The following is a 22,469-nucleotide window of genomic DNA, read 5'->3' as shown; positions in this document are numbered from 1 at the left end:
GCTGCTTTTTTAATTCCTTCAACTCCACTAGTGCCATACAATACAACAGAATAGAAATGGGCTGAGTGCCCAGCACCAGGTCAATACCAAAATCAATATCCATGTCCGGTGGCATGCCCGACAGGTCTGTAGGAAACACATCGGGAAAATCCCTAACAACTGGAACAAAATCAATACTGGGAGTCTCAACACTGACATCCCTCATGAAGGCTAGATACGAAAGACATCCCTTCCCAACCATACGTTGGGCCTTCAAGAGTGAGATCACTCTACTGGGAACATAATCAGTCAAACCTTGCCACTCAATCCGTGGCACACCCGGTATAGCCAATGTGACTGTCTTGGAATGACAGTCCAGAATAGCACGACACGGAGATAACCAGTCCATGCACAAAATGATATCGAAATCCACCATACTCAATAATAAAAGATCCACTCGGGTCTCCAGACCCCCAATAGTCACCACACATGACCGGTACACATGGTCTACAACATCCCACCGGAGTATATACATGAATAGGTGAAACAAGAGACTCACGGGGCATATCTAGATAACGGGCAAGGTATGATGACACATAAGAAAAGGTGGAACTGGGATCAAATAATACAGAGGCATATCTGTGGCAGACTGAAATAATACCTAAAATCACGGCATCTGAAGTAGCATCATCTGGTCTACCCAGAAGAGCATAGAAACGGTCCTGACCACCACCTGATCGACCTCCCCCTCTAGGGCGACCCTTGGCTGACTAACCTCTACCCCTAGATAGGTGGGTGGGTGGTAAAGTAACTGGAGTAGAAGTCGAGGGTTGACCCCTCTATTGAGACAGACCATCATAAAGACGAGGAAAATGCCTCCTCATATGCCCAAACTCTCCACACTCATAACAACTCCCCAGTGCTAGAGATGGGGACTGAAGGGAACCCCTAGCACCAGAATGACCAGTAGAAGGACCTGGCATGGAAGAACCCTGAACTGATGGAGCACATGATGAACTCTGGGCTGGAAGGGCACTAAGTGATGAGTGGCCCTGATGAAAACTATGAAAACCATGACCCGATGATGCCCCACGATAACTGGGCGAGCTGAATGAGCCTGTCTGAATGGGCAGCCTCTGCCCTACTAGAATTGGCCCCTCGATGGGGCACCACTAAAGCTACCAGATCCCTGAGGCCTCTTGGCCTCCCTATCCTCTCGCTCCTAACGGCGAACCGATTCAATCTCATGGGCGATGTCAACATCCTCCTCGAAAGTAGAACATGCCACCCTCTACCTAGTCATGAGAATCCGAAGCTGATATGTGAGGCCATCAACAAACCTACCGATCTTCTCTTTATCTTTGGGAATCAACCAAACTGCATGATGGGCTAACTCGGAGAACCTCATCTCATACTGTGTCACAATCATATCTCCTTGACACAACCACTCAAACTGCCTGCGTAGTTCCTCTCGGTGAGACTGCGGTACATACTTCTCCAGAAAGAGAACGGAGAACTATTGCCAGGTAAGGGGCGCTGCACCAACAGGCCTACGCCTCTCATACGCCTCCCACTAAGTAAAGGCAGCCCCAGAAAATTGAAAGGTGGTAAAAGCCATACCACTAGTCTCTAGAATATCCGTTGTACGAAGCATTATCTGGCACTTATCCAAGAACCCCTGGGCATCCTCGCCATCTACACCGCTAAAAGTCAGAGGCTTGAGTCTACCAAACCTCTCTAGCCGACGTTGCTCATCGTCCGACATAACTGGTACCACATACTCCTGAGTTGTGCAACTGGCTAGGCTGGAAGTGCCTTCAGTGTCTGGAGTCCCTGCACAACCTGCTCAAGTGTGCAAGCAACGGGAGTCTAGGTGTCTCCCCCGACTTGAGAAGTAGCTTCGGCCGTAGTAACCGAGACCACCTGAGCCAAACCAGTACACACTAATAAGATCTGAGCTAGAGCCTCCTGAATGCCTGAAATCACAATAGGCACAGCTGGTGCCTGAGCTGGTGCTGCTGTAGCATCCACAACTGGGACCTGATCCTAAACTGGGGCAGCTGGTGGATCTGCAGGTGCTGCCCTAGCTGCTCTGCCCCTACCATGGACTCGATCGCGTCCTTGGCCTTTGGTGGCCCCAGCTGGTGGTATTGGCGGTCATCAATCTTGCCTGGTAGCACGTGTCCTCGCCATCTGTGAGAGAATGGATTAACAGAAGTTTAGTATTCAGATCAACAGATTCGCACGACAAGAATTTCAAGAATAAGAAGATTTTCCTAAAGGTTCTGCAGCCTTTCGAGGATAAATACAGAAGTCTCCATACCGATCCGCGAGAATCTACTAAACCGGCTCATGACTCGCGAGACCTATATTACCTAGGCTCTAATACCAACTTGTCACAACCCCAAATATCCGGTCGTGATGGCACCTATCATATTACTAGGCAAGCCAACCTAAACCATTAACTACAACAAATTCCTTTTATAAAACCATTTTTCTAACATAGGTTTAAATACCAAATTTCCATAATAAGTGTTTAAAAACAACAAAATGTAAGCGGGAGTCAAATAAACATGAACTACACAACCCCAAATATCTGGTGTCACGAGTCTAGAGCCTCTACTACATAACTAACTGTCTGATACGACAAAAGTCTAGAAAATGTGGAAAAGAACAAGATAGGAAGGAGAAAATAGGGCTGCGGACGCCATGCAGCTACCTTGAAATCTCCGGCAACCTCTGGATCAGCTAAGGACCCTCACTCTACCACTCGGGCACCTGGATCTGCACACAGGGTGCAGGGAGTATCGTGAGTACGCCAACTCAGTAAGTAACTAGAGTAAATAAGGTCTGAAAGCAATGACTAGCAGTTAAAATCATATAACTGAATAAACAACATGATAACAAATCCATTTCATAGTTTAAAACCGGTTTTGTCGTAAAATTTTCAACTTCAATTTAAACACTTGAAATCATATACTTAGAATTTTTCCGACAGAGGCTCGTTTTTAAAAGAAGAGTGAAATCAGTGAAAATATCATAACTAGGCCCCTTGGGCAAGGTATAACTCAGAATATGGCCCCTCGGGCAGCCTCTCAGTCACTCGTGACTCATTCTCAGCACTCAAACTCATTAATATCTCATAATAATAGAAATCATAGTAACCGTTGCGGTGTACAGTCCGATCCATATAAGTATAGTTGACTATGCTCACTGGGGTGTACAGATTCCGGAGGGGCTCCTACAGCCCAAGCATCATATCTCTACGACGCGCTTTTAGATCCAATATATATATCGCTACAGCGTTCAACTCGATCCATTTAAGTATCTCTGCGGCGTGCAGCCCGATCCATCACACATATATAAATATCCTCACTATTAGGTTCTCAACCTCTCTCAGTCATTAACCTCACAACCTCTCGGGCACAATATAGAAATTAGGGAACTCAGTTTGAACAGTCCTCACATTTAGAAGTGGAGTGATAAAACTAGTTTTAAACATTTAAACAGGTAAAACATGACTGAGGATATGCTTTCAACAAGTAAATTGAGGAAAAATAGTAAAAGTGCCCCAAGGGTCTCAACAGGTCAGCACAAGGCCCCAAACATGGCATACATCCCATAATACAGTATAAATGACTAAAGTACATAATAATATAAGATTCCAAATCAAATACGCGGCTTAGTAGTCGCTACGGGACGGACCAAGTCACAATCCCTATCGGTGCACGCCCACACGCTCGTCACCTAGCATGTGCGTCACCACATTTATCAAAACAAGTCAAATACCGGGGTTTGTACCCTCAGATCCAGATTTACAATGGTTACTTACCTCAAACCGGTGTAAATACTACTTCACGATGCCTTTGCCCCTCGAATTGGCCTCCATTCACGTCGAATCTATCCAAAATCATAATCACAACGTCAAAATATGCTAAGGGAACGAAGCCCAAACGAAAATAATCAAATTATACCAAAAATTCCTAAATTGACCAAACACGACCCCCGAGCCCCCATCTCGAAACTCGATAAAAATCACATCAACGGACTCCTTATCCTCCCACGAGTCCATACATACCAAGAACACTGAAATTGGAGTCCAAATAACCCCTCAAATTCTCATAATCTCAAGCCCTAATTCCTCAATTTTAGGCTTAGATTCCATGATTTATTAGGTAAATTTCATATTAAAATCGAGTTTTAAGTCCAAAATTCTTACCTCGAAGTGATTCCCTTGATTCCCTCTTCAATCACCTTCCAATAGCTCCAAAAACGATCAATAATGGAAGAAATAAACCCCACATTCGCGGACAAGACAACCTTTTAAACCTTCTGTCCAGGCCTGATATCCTTCTTCACGAATGCGGTCAAATCCTCGCGTTCGCAAAGCACAAATTAACTTTGACCAATTTTCCTCTTTCGCGATCACGACCTCCCCATCGCGAACGCGATGCTTTGCTCAGACCAACCTTCGCGATCATGTTCCGCCTCTCACGAACACGTAGCCTTCCTCGCGAACGTGAAGGCTTAAATTCCACCTTCCTTAACTGATTCTTCGCGAACGCGAGGGTCCACTCGTGAACGCGAAGAGTAAAATACATGCAACAGCTGAAACCAAAATCTACAATTTTATTCAACTTAAAATGATCCGTTCAACCCTCTGAAACTCACTCAAGGCCCCCGGGACCTCAACCAAAGGAACCAACATATCCCAAAACCTCATTCAAATTTGTACCAATCTTCAAAACACCTCAAACAACATCAAATTGACCAAAACACATTGGATTCAAGCCTAAGTTTTCAAAACCTTCTAAATTCCGCTTTTGATAAAAAATCCGACCAAACCACGTCCGAATGACCTGAAATTTTGCACACACATCCCAAATGACACAACGGAACTAATGCAACTCTTAGAATCCCATTCCGACCCCTATATCAAAATCTCACCTATCAACCGGAAATCGCCAAAAATCTGATTTCGCCAATTCAAGCCTAAATCTACTCTGAACCTCCAAAACTCATTCTGATCACATTCCTAAGTCCCAAATCACCTCCATAAGCTAACCAAACCATCGAAACTCACATTCGAACCCTCTAACACATAAGTCAGTATCCGGTTGACTTTTCCAACTCAAACTCACTCTAAAGAGACTAAGTGTCTCCAACCTTACCAAATTCTTTTCGAACTCGATCCGACCGATCCGATACCATATAACATGGATAAACAAAGCATAAAGAAGCATAGATAGGGGAAAACAGAGCGGTAACTCATGAGACGACTGGCCGGGTCGTCACATCGAGAGAGCTTCTTCTTTTCCTTGCTTCTTTCATTACTTTCTTTTCTTCTTTTAGCTATTACAGTGTCTTCATTTCTAGTTCCGAATAAATTATAATAGTGGAAATTACTCTAGCACCTGTTTTTAATTAAGTAGGGGGAATTATTCTCTTGAATATTTCTTTTTATTTTCTTATTTAATGGGCAAGAATATTTCCGTTGTCAGTACTAACTCCATTATGGAGTAACTTTTCTTGTGTTGCGAGTGATAGATCTTAATATTTCTATATAATAGTAGATATTATCCCTCAATTTCACATGTTTGAGCTGAAGTTTTTTATTTAAATTATATCTGCTTTATAGTTAGGTGTTATTTAATTTGTTAACATCTATCTATTTCGCACTAAACATTAACTTCTTACTAATTCTGTAATCGAAAGAGGCAGAAGAGTAATATAGTTAATGTTGGTATTGATAAATGTTAACTTTTATTTAGTGACATCTAACTCTTATATGTTAAAATTGATTCTACACTTATTTGTAATCGAAAGAAGCAAATATTGTAGTAATCAGTTATAACAAGTAGGGTAACCGAAAGGGACTTACTAAAAAGAGCAAGTTTTAGTTTAAGCATATATTTCTAGCTCTTTAATATTACTATTGTGACGATTAATTTGTATAAACGAGAAGAATGCAATTAATTGTTCAACTTAAGTAATGATATATAAATGTAATCGTGAGAGGCATTTATATATTTGTGAGAAATAGAAATTGAAGGATAAAAAGTGAAGTTATGATCCCAACACCTTTTTATTATATTTGTGAAAATTAAAATATTTTCTATTGCTCTATTCATGCATTTTTAGTTAGTTAATTCACAACTCAACTCTTCCTGATTTTCTCAAGTAATAATTAAAACAAGAAACGTCTGTAGAATAGATAAACCAATCTCTGTGGGTTCGACAGATTTCTATACTATAATTTGACAAAGTACGAGTTTAAATTTTATACACGCCAGACTCTCGTCAAATATAGTAAAATTTTATACTATAATTTTAAATTAAATACACGCCAGACATCTACTGCTACTGCTACTGCTACTGCTACTGCTACTGCTACTGCTACTGCTACTGCTACTGCTACTGCTACTGCTACTGCTACTGCTACTGCTACTGCTACTGCTACTGCTACTGCTACTGCTACTGCTACTGCTACTGCTACTGCTACTGCTACTGCTACTGCTACTGCTACTGCTACTGCTACTGCTACTGCTACTGCTACTGCTACTGCTACTGCTACTGCTACTGCTACTGCTACTGCTACTGCTACTGCTACTGCTACTGCTACTGCTACTGCTACTGCTACTGCTACTGCTACTGCTACTGCTACTGCTACTGCTACTGCTACTGCTACTGCTACTGCTACTGCTACTGCTACTGCTACTGCTACTGCTACTGCTACTGCTACTGCTACTGCTACTGCTACTGCTACTGCTACTGCTACTGCTACTGCTACTGCTACTGCTACTGCTACTGCTACTGCTACTGCTACTGCTACTGCTACTGCTACTGCTACTGCTACTGCTACTGCTACTGCTACTGCTACTGCTACTGCTACTGCTACTGCTACTGCTACTGCTACTGCTACTGCTACTGCTACTGCTACTGCTACTGCTACTGCTACTGCTACTGCTACTGCTACTGCTACTGCTACTGCTACTGCTACTGCTACTGCTACTGCTACTGCTACTGCTACTGCTACTGCTACTGCTACTGCTACTGCTACTGCTACTGCTACTGCTACTGCTACTGCTACTGCTACTGCTACTGCTACTGCTACTGCTACTGCTACTGCTACTGCTACTGCTACTGCTACTGCTACTGCTACTGCTACTGCTACTGCTACTGCTACTGCTACTGCTACTGCTACTGCTACTGCTACTGCTACTGCTACTGCTACTGCTACTGCTACTGCTACTGCTACTGCTACTGCTACTGCTACTGCTACTGCTACTGCTACTGCTACTGCTACTGCTACTGCTACTGCTACTGCTACTGCTACTGCTACTGCTACTGCTACTGCTACTGCTACTGCTACTGCTACTGCTACTGCTACTGCTACTGCTACTGCTACTGCTACTGCTACTGCTACTGCTACTGCTACTGCTACTGCTACTGCTACTGCTACTGCTACTGCTACTGCTACTGCTACTGCTACTGCTACTGCTACTGCTACTGCTACTGCTACTGCTACTGCTACTGCTACTGCTACTGCTACTGCTACTGCTACTGCTACTGCTACTGCTACTGCTACTGCTACTGCTACTGCTACTGCTACTGCTACTGCTACTGCTACTGCTACTGCTACTGCTACTGCTACTGCTACTGCTACTGCTACTGCTACTGCTACTGCTACTGCTACTGCTACTGCTACTGCTACTGCTACTGCTACTGCTACTGCTACTGCTACTGCTACTGCTACTGCTACTGCTACTGCTACTGCTACTGCTACTGCTACTGCTACTGCTACTGCTACTGCTACTGCTACTGCTACTGCTACTGCTACTGCTACTGCTACTGCTACTGCTACTGCTACTGCTACTGCTACTGCTACTGCTACTGCTACTGCTACTGCTACTGCTACTGCTACTGCTACTGCTACTGCTACTGCTACTGCTACTGCTACTGCTACTGCTACTGCTACTGCTACTGCTACTGCTACTGCTACTGCTACTGCTACTGCTACTGCTACTGCTACTGCTACTGCTACTGCTACTGCTACTGCTACTGCTACTGCTACTGCTACTGCTACTGCTACTGCTACTGCTACTGCTACTGCTACTGCTACTGCTACTGCTACTGCTACTGCTACTGCTACTGCTACTGCTACTGCTACTGCTACTGCTACTGCTACTGCTACTGCTACTGCTACTGCTACTGCTACTGCTACTGCTACTGCTACTGCTACTGCTACTGCTACTGCTACTGCTACTGCTACTGCTACTGCTACTGCTACTGCTACTGCTACTGCTACTGCTACTGCTACTGCTACTGCTACTGCTACTGCTACTGCTACTGCTACTGCTACTGCTACTGCTACTGCTACTGCTACTGCTACTGCTACTGCTACTGCTACTGCTACTGCTACTGCTACTGCTACTGCTACTGCTACTGCTACTGCTACTGCTACTGCTACTGCTACTGCTACTGCTACTGCTACTGCTACTGCTACTGCTACTGCTACTGCTACTGCTACTGCTACTGCTACTGCTACTGCTACTGCTACTGCTACTGCTACTGCTACTGCTACTGCCTACTACTACTACTACTACTACTACTACTACTACTACTACTACTACTACTACTACTACTACTACTACTACTACTACTACTACTACTACTACTACTACTACTACTACTACTACTACTACTACTACTACTACTACTACTACTACTACTACTACTACTACTACTACTACTACTACTACTACTACTACTACTACTACTACTACTACTACTACTACTACTACTACTACTACTACTACTACTACTACTACTACTACTACTACTACTACTACTACTACTACTACTACTACTACTACTACTACTACTACTACTACTACTACTACTACTACTACTACTACTACTACTACTACTACTACTACTACTACTAGTACTTGTTATCTTTTTTTTTTGTTACTACTGTAACTATTGTTACTAGTAATGTCTTTCTAGTTTTCTCTTATTAACAATATTACTACTTACTGTTTTCGTATCGTTTTCTTTCTTCATATTTTTAATTTTTATTTTTATTCTACGGTATCATTCTATTGTTTCTAGGATCAGCTAGCTCATTTCATTAAAAAAAAAATTTAGTTTCTATTTTTAATTAGTATCACTAGTTATATTAATTACTACTACTATTTTAATATATATTTTTTCCTTTTTAGTATCACCACTACTATTTTAGGAACTAAGTTTGATTTTCTTTCAAAAAAAAATTCTTTTCTTTAAGGAATTCAAGTAGTTTATGACCCGCTCTTCTACAAAAGTGTTGGCGAATTACGACTCAGAAATTGAAAAATCTCTTCGATTGAGAAGGAAAGGACAAACATCATCTCCTCAAAGTATAACTTGTGAAGAAATGGAGAATGAAGAGCTTATAATAACCAACTTCCACTATATCAAGTGGAAGAACAGTTCGATGAGGTAAATCCACGACGTGATAGAATACTCATAGATTATGCAAGGCCGGATCATTTTGAAGGAGAATCAAGTGTGAGGAGACCACCAATTGCAACAAACAACTTTGAAATTCGCATATGCTTGATTCAAACCATTCAACAGTAATGTTAGTTTACTGGTGATGCGAGTGAAGATCCTCACACCCATCTAATTGATTTTCTTGAATTAGTTGAAACTTGCAGGTATAATGGAGTCACAACAGACGCTATCAGGTTACGACTTTTCCTTTTTCATTAAAAGGTGAAGCAAAAACATGGTTGTGAAGTCTGCCAAGAGATTCAATCACTACATGAGACCAAATGACTCAGAAATTTCTTAATAAATATTTTTCACCTGCAAAAACATTTAAAATGAAGCAAGAAATCAATAATTTTATGTAGACAGATTCTGAATCTGTATACCAAGCATGGGAACGATTAAAAACAATGTTAAGAAAATGTCCACACCATGGTATCCAAGATCCTGACATCTTATATATTTTTTATCATGGTCTTAAACCCTCTGCTAGAAATGTTATTGATGCAGCAACAGGAGGAGACATAATGAGCAAAACCATTGCAGAAGCTATGCAATTGCTTAATGAAATTTCAGAAAATGCCGTTCAATGGCCCTTTGATAGAATGATTGTTAAAAAAGCAGCAGGAGTCAATCAAGTGGAAGCTTGGAATTCATTAGCGCAACAAATTGCAACTCTGACACAAAAAGTTGAGGCCTTTCAGGTAAATACTCAATCATCATCTCAACTTGAGAATTGTGACGTTTGTGAAGGTAATCATCCCAATCATGAGTGTCAAACTTCAACACAAAATGAGGAATAGGTAAATGTGATTGGTTATAGAAATAATTACTCATTCGGTAGTCCCAGGGAACAAAAACATCCAGGATTTCAATGGAGTAATCCTAATGGTGTTGAAAATCCTCAAAGATTTTTTAATCAAAAGCAGCAGGTACAAGGACCACCTGATTTTCAAAATCAAAATAGAGGGCAATAAAACTTTCAACAAAATCAACAGCAGCCCCACAAAGCTCATCAACAAAGCCTTGAAGACCTGATGTATAAATTCATTAAGGCTACTGACGAGAAGGTTGAAAGTCAACATTCAGCTATCAAGAATTTGGAAATTCAGGTAAGCCAATTAGCAACCCTCATGTCTGGGCAAATAAAACGTGCTTTACCAAGTAACACCGAGAAAAATCCAAAGGAACACCTCAAAGACATCTCTCTGCGGTCAGGTAAAACTCTTGATGATCCATATACAGATAGACAAGGAAAACCACAAGAAATGGAACACGTAAATGAAGGTGAGAATAAAAGAGACCCTGAACTTCTAAAAGAACAAAAAGATAAAGGAAAAAAGGTACAAGAAAATGAATTGATGACAAATTCTTACTCTGTACCCCTTCCATTTCCCCAAAAGCTAAAAAGAGAAAAGCTTGACAAACAGTTCTCAAAGTTTCTAGAAATTTTAAAACAACTTTACATTAACATACCTTTTACAGATGCTTTGAAGCAAATGCCGGCATATGCTAAATTTCTTAAAGAAATTTTGTCAAGTAAAAGAAAACTGGAAGACGTTTCAGTAGTTAAGCTTACAGAAAAAATGTAGTGCTATACTTCAAAATAAGCTTCCACAGAAACTTGGTGATCCAGGAAGTTTTACAATTCCTTGTATTTTGGGAGGTGCCCACTTTGAAAAAGCATTATGTGATTCAGGTGCTTCAATAAATCTAATGCCTTTTTCAATTTTCAGGAAATTAGAACTTGGTGAAATGAAGGACACTGGTGTGTCTCTACAATTGGCTGATGAGAGTACTAAAAAACCGAAAGGAATACTTGAAAATGTCCTTGTTAGTAGATTTTATAGTACTTGAAATGGAAGAAAATACTGAGGTACCATTGATTTTAGGCAGACCATTTCTTGCAACAGGAAGAGAAATAATTGATGTCCATCAAGGACAATTAATTTTGCGAGTTGATGAGGAAAGAGTGATTTTTGATATATGAGTCATCATCATCTTGTTTTCAAATTGATTTGTTGAATTACCTTGCAGATGAATATAAAGATGATCAACTGATTACTGATTCATTAGAAAGATGTTTGGCACAGTCAGGTACCACAAGTGATGATGACATCACAATAAAAAAAGAAGCTGAAATACTGGAAAAAGATTTTGAAAATGAGAAAGTCTCGCTAGAAGAAGTTCAACCAAAAATTGAACTCAAAACTCTTCCTTCTCATTTGAAATATATTTTTCTTGAACCTGAATTATTTCCAGTAATTATTTCATCTTCTTTGACTGTAGAACAAGAAATAAAACTAATGAAGGTGTTAAGAGAACACAAAAGAGCCTTAAGATGGACTATAGTTGACATCAATGGAATCAGTCCAACTATTTGCACACATAGGATTATTATGGAGGATAATTAGAAGCCAATAGTCCAACCCCAGAGGAGACTAAACCCATCAATGCAGGAAGTCATCAAGAAAGAAGTGGTGAAACTTCTAGCAGCAGGTATCATTTATCCAATATCTAACAGTCCTTGGGTGAGTCCTGTACAGGTAGTACCAAAGAAAAGAGGTATGACAGTAATAAAAAATGAAAATAATGAACTCATACCTACTAGAACAATCACAAGATGGAGAGTCTGTATTGATTACAGATGACTTAATGATGCCACAAGAAAACATCATTTTCCTTTACCTTTTATTGACCAAATGCTTGAAAGAGTTGCAGGCCATGGTTCTTACTACTTTCTTGACGGATATTTAGGATATAATCAGAAACCAATTGCTCCAGAAGATCAGAAAAAAACCACATTCACATGCCCCAAGGTAAGTATGCTTACAGAAGAATGCCATTTGGACTATGTAACGCTCATGCTACATTTCAGTGTTGCATGTCGGCAATTTTCTCAAACATGACTGAAAAGTTTCTTGAAATTTCTATGGACGATTTAACACTTTTTGGTATGACATTTGAAAATTGTCTCTATCATTTAACGTTGGTGCTTAAAAGATGCGAAGAGACAAATTTGGTTCTTAATTGGGAAAACTGTCACTTCATGGTAACAGAAGGAATTATTTTAGGACATAAAATTTCTGCTAAAGGAATAGAAGTTGATAAGGCTAAAATTGATCTTATAGTAGGATTACCCCCTTCTACCACTGTTAAAGGTATTAGAAGCTTCTTAGGGCATGCAGGTTTTTATAAAAGATTTATAAAAGATTTTTCAAAAATTTCAAAACCTCTGACTAACCTACTGATGAAATATGTGAAGTTTGAATTTTCAGATAATTGCAGGAAAGCATTTGAGATTCTCAAGGAACATTTGACTAATGCTCTAATGCAGTTAGAGAGATATTGGGACAAAAGAGAGACAAGATTTTCAAGCCTATTTCTACGCTAGTGGAACCCTCAATGAAGCTCAAAAGAATTATGCCACAACTGAGAAGGAGCTTGTGATGACCCGGTCAGTCGTCTCATGAGTTACCGCTCCGTTTTCACCATTTCTGCTTCTTATTGCTTTGTCTATTGGTTCTATATACAATCAGATTTGTTGGCTTGAGTTCGAAAAGGATTTGGTAAGGTTTGAGACACTTAGTCTCTTTTGAGGAAGCTTAAGTTAGAAAAGTCAACTGGATGTTGACTTATGTGTTAGAGGGCTCGGATGTGAGTTCTGATGGTTCGGATAGCTTCGGGAGGTTATTTTGGACTTAGGAGTGTGATCGAAATGTCTTTTGGAGGTCCAGAGTAGATTTAGGCTTGAATTGGCGAAAATGGAGTTTTAGTATTTTCCGGTTGATAGGTGAGATTTTGATATAAGGGTTGGAATGGAATTCTGAGAGTTGCAGTAGTTCCGTTGTGTCATTTGGGATGTGTGTACAAAATTTTAGGTCATTCGGACGTGGTTTGGTTGGGTTTTTGATCAAAAGCGAAATTCGGAAGATTTTGGAAACTTAGGCTTGAATCCGATGAGTTTTGGTTGATCCGATGTTGTTTGAGGTATTTTGAAGATTGGTATAAGTTTGAATAAGGTTTTGGGGTATGTTTGTACTTTTGGTTGAGGTTCTGGGGGCCTCGAGGTGATTTCGGAAGGTTGACGGAGAGTTTGGAATTTTGGAGAAGCTGCAAATTTTTTGCTTCTGGTGTTTCCGCACCTGCGGATTGGGGACCGCAGGTGCGATGCCGCAGATGCGAGAAGGGAGGCCACAAAAGCGAAAAATACCTGGGAAGGTAGGAACCACATATGCGGTTGTGGGACCGCACCTGCGAAGGCGCATGTGCGGAATGTTCATCGTAGAAGCGAAAAATTGGGACTAAGTGAGGACCGCAATGCGGTGGCTTGACCGCAGAAGCAGGAATATGGCCGCAGATGCGAAATCCCTGGGCCAGAAAGTATAAATTGTTTCTTTCGCAATTTTGAGCTATTTCACCATTTCTAATTCAGCTTTGGAGCTTTTTGGACAATTTTGTAGAAGGTTTTCAAGGAGACTTCATTGAGGTAAGGATTTTGAACCTAAAACTCGTTCTTAGGGTAGTATTTCACGGATTAGAGCTATAATAAATGGAAATTAAGGGTTAAAATTGGGGAAACTAGGGCTTGGAAACTTAGACCTTTGATTGAGGATTTGAAGGACATTTGAGGTCGGATTTTAGAACTTTTGATATGTATGAACTCGTGGGAAGATAAGGAATCTATTGATATAAAATTTATCAAATTTCGAGATGTGGGCTTGGGGTTCGGGTTTTGGTAATTTTGGGATTTAAGTTGTAAATTGATTATTTTCGCTTGGGCTTCGTTTCCTTACCATATTTTGACATCGTAATTCTGATTTTGGATAGATTCGACGTGAGTGGAGGCTAATTCGAGGGGCAAAGGTGTCGCGGCTAGAGATTTGATCGGATTGAGGTGAGTAATGATTGTAAATGATGTTTTGAGGGTATGAAACCTCGGATTTACACATCGTTGTGCTATATTGAGGTGACGCACACGCTAGATGACGAGCGTGGGGTCGTGCACTGTTGGGGATTGTGACTTAGCCCGTCCCGAATGACTATTTTACCGCGTATTTGACTAAAACTTATTTGTGAACATCATGTTTTGGGATGAATGCCATATTTGGGCCTAGTGCCAACTATTTGAACCCTTAGGGAATTTTTATTGATATGTCCTCACTGTTTTGACTTTATACTTAAACTCAGTCCTGCTATATTCCACTATTTTCATAACTCAACCATGTTTTCTCTATTTTCAGCACTTAAATTATCTTTAAATGATATTTTGGGATGAGGATCAGGTTTTACCATTGCCCGAGTGGCTTGTGAGGATTTTGATTGAGTAAGGCCGAGGGCCTATGTTGTGAGGAAACATTGACTATGATTATGAGGTCGAGGGCCTGAGATATGTACGCCACGAGGTGGCTTGTTGATATGAGGCCGAGAGCCTAGTGATGATGCCACGAGATTGCTTGATATTCCGCTTGGGCCGTAAGGGGCCCCTCCAGGAGTCTGCACACCCCTAGTGAGCGCTGGTACCCATTGTGATGTGAGATATAGCCCGAAGGGCTGGTTTTGTTGACATTGTGCCCGAGGGGCAATCCTTTATGTGCTTATCTTTCTTATTTGTCTGTCATTTACCTGTTTAATTGTTGAATCAACATTTCTTGAAGTTTAAACTGAACTTATATGATTTTACATATCCTTACTGTATGATGGAGCTAAGACTCGGGTTAGGACAGCAGGAGGCGATTCCGATTATTTTCCGGTTATTACGGGGTTGCACCAAGGGTCTGCGTTCAGCCCTTTCCTATTTGCCCTGGTGATGGATGCTATAACGCATCATATTCAAGGGGAGGTGCCATGGTGCATGCTATTTGCTGATGACATAGTCCTAATCGACGAGACACGACGCGGCGTCAGCGAGAGGTTAGAGGTTTGGAGACATGCCCTTGAGTCCAAAGGTTTCAGGTTGAGCAAGACGAAGACGGAATACCTTGAGTGCAAATTTGGGGCAGAGCCGACGGAAGCGGGAGTGGAAGTGAGGCTTGATTCTAAAGTCATCCCTAAGAGGGGTAGTTTCAAGTACCTGGGGTCGTTTATTCAGGGGACCGGGGAGATCGACGAGGATGTCACACACCGTATAGGGGTGGGGTGGATGAAATGGAGGTTAGCGACGGGAGTCCTGTGTGACAAGAAAGTGCCACCGTTACTGAAAGGTAAATTTTATAGGGCAGTGGTTAGGCCTGCTATGTTGTATGGGACCGAGTGTTGGCCGGTGAAGATCTCACACATCCAGAGGATGAAAGTTGCAGAGATGAGGATGTTGAGGTGGATGTGCAGGCATACAAGGAAGGATAAGATTAGAAATGAAGATATTCGAGAGAAGGTGGGTGTGGCCTCCATGGAGGACAAGATGCGGGAAGCAAGACTCAGATGGTTCGGGCACATTCAGAGGAGGAACACTGATGCACCGGTGAGGAGGTGTGAGCGACTGGCTGTGGTGGGTACGAGGAGAGGTAGAGGGAGACCTAAGAAGTATTGGGGAGAGGTGATCAGGCAGGATATGGCGCGACTTAGGGTTACTGAGGACATGGGCCTAAACAGGGAATTATGGAGATCGAGCATTAAGGTTGTAGGTTAGGGGAAATTGTGATTTCTTTTTTTTTTTATTTTTTTTTTCCTACAGCGCACTAGAGTGAGACTCTCCAGTTAGGAATTAGTCTTAGGATGCTATTGATCAGCTACTGATGATGGGCTTTATCTGCTGTTTATTAGTATACCTTACATCTTTCTCGTATTTCCTATATCTCTTATATTGCTGTTATTTTGTTATTTTATGGTATTTATGTTATGTTATGGATTTTATGGTATTTTATGTTATTTTATTATGAGTCTATTGATAGTACTAATATAGTGTCTCTTGTTGCCTTCTTGAGCCGAGGGTCTCCTGGAAACAACCTCTCTGCCCCTCGGGGTAGAGGTAAGGTCTGCGTACATATTACCCTCCCCAGACCCTACTTGTGGGATTACACTGGGTTGTTGTTGTTGTACTCACTGAGTTGAAGTACTCACTTTACTCCCTGCACCCTATGTGCAGATTCAGGCGCATCTGTCCCACTACCGAGTGTTTATCTTTCCAGTTCAGGCGGATCCGAAGATTCTCTAGGTAGTTGCCGGCGTTCACAGCCCAGAGCTTCTTCCCTATCTTATTTCTCCTTGTTTTAGTTTTGTATCAAACTCTGTAAACTTTCTTGTCTTATTCCGGATTTGTAGATGCTCATGACTAGTAACACCCTAGTATCGGGCTGTGTTGGGTTTATCTTCTGCAACTGTACTGTTAACTGTTCACTTTTGGATTAATTATCATGTTTTAGAGAAAAATTCTTTTTGATTGCTTAAAACTGAAATGGAAGGTGTCGACTGGCCTTGTCTTCACAAGAGGCTCCATCACGACTAGGTCCGAGTTTGGGGTCGTGACAAGTTGGTATCAGAGCCTAGGTTACATAGGTCTCACGAGTCATGAGCAGGTTTAGTAGAGTCTGGTTGATCCGAGCCTAGGTTACATAGGTCTCACTCTTGAAATTCTTGTCGTGCGAATTGGTTGATCCGAGTACGAAACTTTTGTTATTCTATTCTATCACATATGGTGAGGACACGCGCTACCGATCAGGATGGACTACCACCAATACCACTAGTTGTGGCCACTAGAGGTCGAGGACGCGGTAGTGGTCAAAGTAAGGGCAGAGGTGTGACCCGCACAATAGCTAGGGCAGCACCTGCAGATCCACCAGCTGCCCTAGTTTTGGATCAGGTCCTAGTTATGGATGCTCCAGCAGCACCAGCTCAGGCACCAGCTGTGCCCATTGTGATTCTGGGTCTTTAGGAGGCCTTGGCTCAGATTCTATCAGTTTGCACTGGCCTAGCTCAGGCAGTTTCAGTCACTACAGCCGCAATTACTTCTCAGACCGAGGGAGGCAATCAGACCTTGGCTCAGATTCTATCAGTTGGCAGCAATTCTGCATTCTCTTTCTGGAGAAGTATGTGCCGCAGTCTCGTAGAGAGAAGCTGCGTAGGGAGTTTGAGTGGTTGCGTCAGGGAGAAATGATAGTGACACAGTATGAGATGAGGTTCTCTGAGTTAGCTCGTCATGCTATTTGGTTGGTTCCGACAGATAGAGAGAGGATTAGGAGGTTTGTTGATGGCCTCACTTATGAGCTTCGCATTCTCATGACCAGGGAGAGGGTGACTGGTGCTACTTTCGAGGAGCTTGAGGATATTGCTTGTGAGATTGAGTCTGTTTGTTGCTAGGAGCGAGAGGAGAGGAAGGCCAAGAGGCCTCGAGGATTTGGTAGTTATAGTGGTGCTCCTTCGAGAGGTCAGTTTCAGTACGGCAAAGGTCGTCCATTCAAGCATGCTCAGCCAGCTCGCCTAGGTTATCGTGGGGCGTCATTGAGTCATAGTTCTTACAGTTCTCATCAGGGTCAGTCATCACTTACTGCCCTTCTAGCTTAGGGTTTGTCTCGTGCTCCATCAGTTCAGGGCTCTTCTATGCCAGGTGCATCATCTAGTCATTCCTATGCTAGTGGTTCCCTTCAGTCCCCTTCTCCAACACCCGGGAGTTCCTATGAGTGTGGAGAGATGGGTCACATGTGGAGGCAGTGTCCTTGTCATCTTGTGGGTCCATCTCAGCAGAGAGGTCAGTCATCAGCTTCAGCGCCAGTTACTTCATCATCACCCACCCAGTCAGCTAGGGGTAGAGGTCAGTCAGCTATGGGTCGCCCTAGAAGGGGAGGTTGATCAGGTGGCGGTCAGGCCCATTTCTATACACTTCCAGCTAGACCCGATGTTATTGCTTCCGATGTTGTTATCACATTATTGTTTCAGTCTACCATAGAGATGCCTCTGTATTATTTGATCCCGGTTCCACCTTTTCTTATGTGTCATCATACTTTGCTTGTTATTGCCCCATGAGTCTCTTGTTTCACTTGTTCATGTATCTACCCCGGTAGGTGATATTGCTGTTGTAGACTGTATCTACAGGTCGTGTGTGGTGACTATTGGGGGTCTGGAGACCCGTGTGGATCTTTTATTATTGTATATAGTGGATTTTGATGTCATTTGGGCATGGATTGGCTATCTCCGTGTCGTACTATTATGGACTATCATGCTAAGACAATCACATTGGCTATACCGGTGTGCTGCGAATTGAGTGGCGAGGTTTGACTAATTATGTTCCTAGTAGAGTGATCTCATTCTTGAAATCCCAGCGTATGGTTGGGAAGGGTTGTGTTTCGTATCTAGCTTTTATGAGGGATGCCTGTGCAGAGACTCCCAATATTGATTCTGTTCTAGTTGTGAGGGATTTTCCCGATGTGTTTCCTGTAGACCTGTCGGGCATGCCACCAGACAGGGATGTTGATTTTGGTATTGACCTGGTGTCGGGCACTCATCCCATTTCTATTCTGTCGTATCGTATGGCACTAGCAGAGTTGAAGGAGCAGCTTCAGGAACTCCTGGATAAGGGGTTCATTCGACCTAGTGTGTCACCTTGGGGTGCGCTAGTTCTATTTGTGAAGAAGAAGGATGGCACTATGAGGATGTGCATTGATTATAGGCAATTGAACAAAGTAACAGTTAAGAACAAGTATTATTTGCCTCGCATTGATGATTTATTCGACCAGCTTCAGGGAGCGAGAGTATTCTCCAAGATTGATCTCCGTTCAGGTTATCACCAGTTGAAGATCAGAGACTCAGATATTCTTAAGACGACTTTTAGGACCCGATATGGTCATTATGAGTTCTTGGTGATGTCTTTTGCGCTGACCAATGCCCCAGCAGCGTTCATGCATTTGATGAACAACGTGTTCTGGACTTATCTCGACTCATTTGTCATAATCTTCATTGATGATATTCTGGTGTATTCGTGTAGTTAGGAAGAGTACGCGGAGCATTTGAGAGTTGTGTTTCAGAGATTGAGGGAGGAGAAGCTTTATGCGAAATTCTCCAAGTGTGAGTTTTGGCTCAGTTCAATGACTTTCTTGGGGCATGTGGTGTCCAACGAGGGTATTCAGGTTCATCCGAAGAAGATAGAGGCGGTTCAGAGTTGTCCCAGACTGTCCTCAACCATAGAGATTCGCAGCTTTCTTGGTTTGGCGGGTTATTATTGTCGGTTTGTTCAGGGTTTCTCATCTATCACATCGCCCTTGACCAAGTTGACTCAGAAGAGTGCTTCATTTGTATAGTCGGATGAGTATGAGGAGAGCTTTCAGAAGCTCAAGACGGCCTTGACCACAGCTCCAGTGTTAGTTTTGCCATCAGCTTCAGATTTATATACCATGTATTGTGATGCTTTGAGAGTTGGTATTGGTTGTGTATTGATGCAGGAGGGTAGAGTTATTGTTTATGCTTCTTGTCAGTTGAAGCCCCATGAGAAGAACTACCCCATTCATGATTTGGAGTTGGCTTCCATAGTTCAGGTGTTGAAGATTTGGAGGCATTACTTGTATGGTGTGTCTTGTGAGGTGTTTACTGATCATCGTAGTCTCCAACACTTGTTCAAGCAAGAGGATCTTAATTTGAGGCAACGGAGATGGTTGGAGTTGCTAAAGGATTATGATATTACTATATTGTACCATCCGGGGAAGGCCAACGTGGTGGCCGATGCTTTGAGCCGAAAGGCAGTAAGTATGGGGAGTTTGGCATATATTCCAGTTAGGGAAAGACCTCTTGTAGTTGATGTTCAAGCCTTGGCCAATTGGTTCGTGAGGTTGGATATTTCGGAGCCCAATCGGGTATTGGCTTGTGTGTTTTCTCGGTCTTCCTTATATGATCGCATTAGAGAGTGCTAGTATGATGATCCACATTTGCTTGTCCTTAGGGACAGAGTTCAGCACGATGATGCAAAGATGTGACCATTGGTGAGGATGGGGTGTTGAAGATGCAAGGCCGGATATGTGTGCCCAATGTAGATGAGCTTCGGGAGTTGATTCTGGAGGAGGCCCATAGCTCGCGGTATTCCATTCATCCGGGTGCCGCGAAGATGTATCAGGATTTGAGGCAGTATTATTGATGGAGGAGAATGAAGAAAGACATTGTAGGATTTGTAGCTCGGTGTCTCAATTTTCAGCAGGTGAAATAAAAGCATCAGAGACTGGGTGGCTTGCTTCAGCAGATGGATATTCCAGAGTGAAAGTGGGAGTGAATCACTATGGACTTTGTAGTTGGACTTACACGGACTTAGAAGAAGTTCGATGCTATTTGGTGATTGTGGATCGGCTGACCAAGTCCGCACACTTCATTCCTGTGTGTACTGCCTATTCTTCAGAGTGGTTGGCAGAGATCTATATCCAGGAAATTGTTCATTTGCATGGTGTCCCAGTTTCCATCATTTCAGATAGGGGCACTCAGTTTACTTCGCAGTTTTGGAGGTCTGTGCAGCGAGAGTTGCGTACTCAGGTTGAGTTGAGCATAAATTTTCATCCTCAAACGGACGGGCAGTCCGAGCGCACTATTCAGATATTGGAGGACATGTTGCGCGCTTATGTCATTGATTTTGGAGGTTCATGGGATCAGTTTCTATCACTTGTAGAGTTTTCTTATAACAGCAACTACCAGCTGAGTATTCAGATGGCTCCATATGAGGCTTTGTATGGGAGATGGTGTAGATCTCCGGTGGGTTGGTTTGAGCCAAATGAGGCTAGGCTATTGGGGACAGACTTGGTGCAGGATGCTTTAGAAAAGGTAAAAGTAATTCAGGAGAGGCTTCGTACAACGCAGTCGAGACAAAAGAGTATGCTGACAGGAAGGTTCGAGATGTGTCCTACATGGTTGGTGAGAAGGTTCTATTGAAGGTTTCGCCCATGAAGGGTGTTATGAGATTTGGGGAGAAGGGTAAATTGAGTCCTCAGTTCATTGGTCCTTTTGAGGTGCTTCGGAGGATTGCAGAGGTGGCTTATGAGCTTGCTTTGCCACCCAGCTTGCCGAGTGTGCATCCGGTATTTCATGTTTCTATGCTCCAGAAGTATATTGGGGATCCGTCTCATGTTCTGGATTTCAGTACGGTTCAGTTGGATGGTGATTTGACTTATGATGTGGAGCCAGCAGCTATTTTGGAGCGTCAAGTTCGAATGTTGAGAACAAAGGATATAGCTTCAGTGAAAGTACAGTGGAGAGGTCGGCCCGTGGAGGAGGCTACCTGGGAGACCGAGCGGGAGATGCGGAGCAGATATCCTCACCTGTTTGAGGCTTCAGGTATATTTCTTGACTCGTTCGAGGACGAACGTTTGTTTAAGTTGGAGAGGATGTAACGACCCGGCCAGTCGTCTCATGAGTTACCACTTCATTTTCCCCATTTTTGCTTCTTATTGCTTTGTCTATCGGTCCTATATGCGATCGGGTTGGTTGGCTCGAATTCGGAAAGGATTTGGTAAGGTTTGAGACACTTAGTCTCTTTAGAGGAAGCTTAAGTTGGAAAAGTTAACCGGATGTTGACTTATGTGTTAGAGGGCTCGAATGTGAGTTCCGATGGTTCGGATAGCTTCAGGAGGTGATTTGGGACTTAGGAGTGTGATCAGAATGTGTTTTGGAGGTTCAGAGTAGATTTAGGCTTGAATTGGCGAAAATAGATTTTTGGTGTTTTCCGGTTAATAGGTGAGATTTTGATATAAGAGTCGGAATAGAATTCCGAGAGTTACATTAATTTCGTTGTATCATTTGGGATATGTGTGCAAAATTTCCAGTCATTCGGACGTGGTTTGGTTGGATTTTTGATCAAAAGCGGAATTCGGAAGATTTTGGAAACTAGGCTTGAATCCGATGAGTTTTGGTTGATCCAATGTTGTTTGAGGTGTTTTGAAGATTGATATAAGTTTGATTAAGGTTTTGGGATATGTTGGTACTTTTGGTTGAGGTCCCGAAAGCCTCAGGGTGATTTTGGATGATTGACAGAGAGTTTGAAATTTTGGAGAAGT

Source organism: Nicotiana tabacum, chromosome 5, assembly GCF_000715075.1.
Source record: "Nicotiana tabacum cultivar K326 chromosome 5, ASM71507v2, whole genome shotgun sequence".
NCBI lineage: Eukaryota > Viridiplantae > Streptophyta > Magnoliopsida > Solanales > Solanaceae > Nicotiana > Nicotiana tabacum.
This window is presented reverse-complemented; position numbering follows the sequence as displayed.